We start from the raw sequence: 4,197 nt of genomic DNA on the forward strand, positions 1-4,197 counted from the left end.
TACTGTCCCACTGTACGAGAGCCTTGTCGAACTCGGAGCAAGTCAGCAGAGGCAGCAGTCGTCCTGCCAGGCTCATCAAAGATCCTTCGGAATGACGTGATGAAGTTGGAATAACTAGAAACTAACGGATCTGATCGCTCCCACAACGGTGACACCCACTCCAACGCTGAACCCTCAAGCAAAGAGATAATGTATGCCACTTTAGACCGATCAGTAGGGAAGTTATGTGAGAGGAGTTCGAAATGTACCTCACACTGATTGAGGAATCCACGGCAATTCTTTGGATTCCCGTTATAACGAGGAGGAGTGGGAAGCTGAAGGCGTGACCTGGTTCCAGACAAGGAGGGAACATTGCTAGAGACAACCACTGGAGCGGATACTGGAACTGGAGCTGGAACCACTGAAGCCAGAAAAGTCTGGATCTGATCCAGCCGGCCAGATAATTCCTGGAGATAATGCATCACCTGATTCTGTGCTGCTTCCTGACTCTGTACTCGGGAAACCAGGTCCTGCATGGTGCTTGCCTCTGGGTTCCGATTCCCCGGGTCCATGTGGCCTGAGTATACTGTCACTGGCCTAGACTGAGGATGTTGTGGACTCGGGGATTCTTCCGATGGTCGGGAAGAGGAACCACAACTGAGCTGGAACTGGGGTGGCCTAATATAGGATTTCCTCATACAGGACGCTGACAGTAAGGTTTGATGAAATATTGAAGAACTTTATTGTAGGAAAAGAACAACTTAAAGTCATATATCATAAAGGAACTTATGAGGGAATGTCCAGACCCATTGAATGGTTTAGTGAGCAATATTAGAAATGCTAGTGACTGTAGGAACTGTGGGTGATGTCTAAAAGTCACTGATACCTTGTAGAACTTGTGAGCGGTGGTTAAGACACTGGTAATTTGTAGAACTTAAGTGCAGAGGTTTAGGACGCTGATGATTTGCAGAACTTAAGTGCAGTGGTTTAAGACGCTGTTAGTTTGTAGAACTTGTGAACGGTGACTGAGACGCTGATGATGTGAAGAACTGAAGTGTAGAGGTTTAAGACGCTGTTAATTTGTAGAACTTGAGAACGGTGACTGAGACGCTGATGATGTGAAGAACTGAAGTGCAGGGGTTTAAGACGCTGTTAATTTGTAGAACTTGAGAACGGTGACTTAGGGCCCGCAGCCCACGCTGATTCCTAGGAGCACCGATGACTGGGTCGCAGAGAGATACACCGACCGCTGTGTATACTGGAACCGGTGCAGGGAGCTGGCGCCTGGAAATGCCGGAGACACTGGAGTACAAGCTTCAGAGATCCTTGCCGGGAACAAGAGCGCTGGCATCTACGTCAGGGAAAGACGATACTCAGGCTTTGAATCTCCCGCCACCGCTGGATTGGCGGAGCAGTCTGATGACATCACCTGCCCCCCGTCCACGTGATGCCGGGTGTCATGGTGGCGCCCATGCCCTGGAGAACCGCCAGACGCCTGAGCCCGTGGCCCACCGAAGGCCGCGACACAGACCAGCAGACACGCAGGGGTAAGGGCGGCGAACGCCGCCTCTGGCACGTGACAGAGAGATTCCTGAACTTACCGGTTTCCTTGGACATTTTTCCCCTAAGCGACTGCTTCCCAACCTCTGAGACTTGCAGCCGTGGTTAGAAGAATCCAATTCTGAATCCCGAACCTGCGGCCCTCGAGTAGGTGAGAAGTTTGCAGCCACCAGAGGAGTGAAATTCCGGCTATCGGCGACAGGCGTATCCGCTGGTGCATGTGAAGATGAGATCCTGACCATAAGACCAGGAGATCCAGTGGGAAAGACCGTGCAAGGAATCTTCCGTACTGTCGAGCCTCTTAGAAGGTAACCATCTACCCCAGAAGGCGACTGCACAGATAAACCGAAACCCGGGCTGGCATCAGGACATCTCGGACCATTGATTGGATCACCAATGCTTTCTCCACCGGTAGCAACACCCTCTGCACTACTGTGTCGAGAATCATCCCCAGGAAGGAACGCCTCCCTATCGGCTTCAAATGCAAAATTGGAAGCTTCAGGATCCACCCAAGATCCCGGGACAGGTGATTTGAGAAGGCAACACTCCGTAAGAACAGCTCCCTGGAGGATGTTAAGGTCGTCCCTATATGGAATTTTGACCACTCCTGGTTTGTGGAGCGGGAGCATAAAGGCTGCCATGGCCCTGATGAACACTCCCGGTGTTACGTAGAAGCCAAGTTCAGTGTTTGGAACTGGAAGTGACAAAGTTGTAGTGCAACTTTAGATAGGCCTAGAGAGGCGGCCAGATTGGAATGTGAAGTACACACCCTGATATCCCGGGATACCAGGAATTCCTCTATATCTCGATCAGAGATCACCACTCCCAGACTCCATCCTGAATCGAACACCCACCAGTAAGGAATGTTGACCTTAGGTTTGAATAGTAAAACCTGTTATGTAAATGAGGTGGAACTGGAATAATGACATTTGTTTGACAAATGTTATGATAGCTTCCAGCCGTAGTGCACTTTCTGCCTGAGAAGCTAGGAAGCCTGATTTGAAAATCTGTGAGGCGGGAATACTAGAAATTCTAGTCTGCACCCCTGGGCAACCCAACTGTTTCCAGGGGTCTATGCAGGATATCGCCCAGATCCGTTACCGAATCTCTTTAATCTCGCACCCACTTGCCTGATCCCCAGGCAGTGAGGTCCTCCGACAACTGAAGGGTTTGAAAAAGGCCGAATCTGAAATCCGTCCCTGGGAACCTGGCAGTGCAGGTTTTCTGGATTTCCCCAACGTCCTCTAAAGGAAGTGGAGGAATATGTGGAATCATGTTTGAACTTTGCGGTTCGAAGGGATTGCAGTGTAGGTGTAGTATATAATTTTCTGGTCTGTGCAGCTGCGGAAGAAAGACATACCAACTTACCCGCAGTTGACATGGATAATCCCGTGTGTCCCAACCGGGTCTTACCTGGGAAGGGCGTACCTGTCATACCTTACTCGGATTCTGTATCCGCAGTCCATTGGTGTAGCCACCATCTCCTGCGTGTCGAAACTGCCAGAGCAGTGGTCCCTGCGTTATGCAGGTCAGTCTCCTTCATGGCGTCTAGCTGTGAAGCCTGTAGAATCCTGTATGTGACATAGAAACAAGTACTAGTCACTTCTATACATAGAATCTAAATCATCAAGTTAGGAGCCTGACCACGTTACAAAAGCCCCAGAGATGTACGCAAAAGTGGGTCTCCGAGTCACACCTGCAGCAGTGTACAGTATTAGAGATTAGTCTCAATCTGCGATCAGCCTTTATGGAGGTTGTACCAGGTACAGGTAACACAACCCTTGACAATTTAGACGCTCTTTAGGGATGTGGATAATAACTCAGGGTGTACTCAGGTTTTCCTAAATAAGGAGTTTAACAACCTTAACAGTGGGAAGGCATTTATTATAGAAATGTAAAAATAATATTCCTCATCCCTAATAGCCTCAAACATATGTTGCCCTCCTCATATGTATTATATGGGTAAGTGTACGCTTGTTGGGGTACGCAAGTGTGGCGAGAGGCACAGCTGTGGGATTTTAATCCCCAGACTACTCCAAAACTGCGGCTTCTTCCCAGTATGGGATATATTTAAAAAATATAAATCAAAGTACACCTTATGGAGGCCACCCCAGGGGAACTGCCGCCGAAGCCTGAGAATTTGTATAGTTTTGAGCATGGTATAGATGCCCCAGGAAAATATATACATTCTGCAGTACAGGACAAAGGGGGTCATTCTGACCCGTTCGCACACAGCGGTTTATCACTGCAGTGTGAACGGGTGAGGAATGCGCATGCGCGGTGGGCGCAGTGCGCGTTTGCGATGTTGCCCGGCGACAGGGGTCGCTGGGTTACGTCATGTCTTACAAAGGAAGCGGTCGCAGAGCCAACCGCTAAGAAGATTGACAGGAAGGAGGCGTGGCTGGGCGGATCCGGAGCGTTTGGAGCCGTTTTCGGGGAGTGGTGAGTATAACGCAGGCGTGTCCAGCAGAACGGAGGGTGGAGGAGTGATGTCAAAGCCGAGCCCATCATCGCTGGATCCATCGCACAGGGTAAGTAGGTATAGGGCTGGTCTTGTTTTGTGTGAAATTTTTTTAGCTTAGCAGGACTGCACAAGCGTTCGCAGCCCTGCTAAGCTAAAATACACCCCCCATTAGGTGTGGCTAGTTGATCGCAGCA

This window comes from Pseudophryne corroboree, chromosome 5 (assembly GCF_028390025.1).
Source record: "Pseudophryne corroboree isolate aPseCor3 chromosome 5, aPseCor3.hap2, whole genome shotgun sequence".
Taxonomy (NCBI): domain Eukaryota; kingdom Metazoa; phylum Chordata; class Amphibia; order Anura; family Myobatrachidae; genus Pseudophryne; species Pseudophryne corroboree.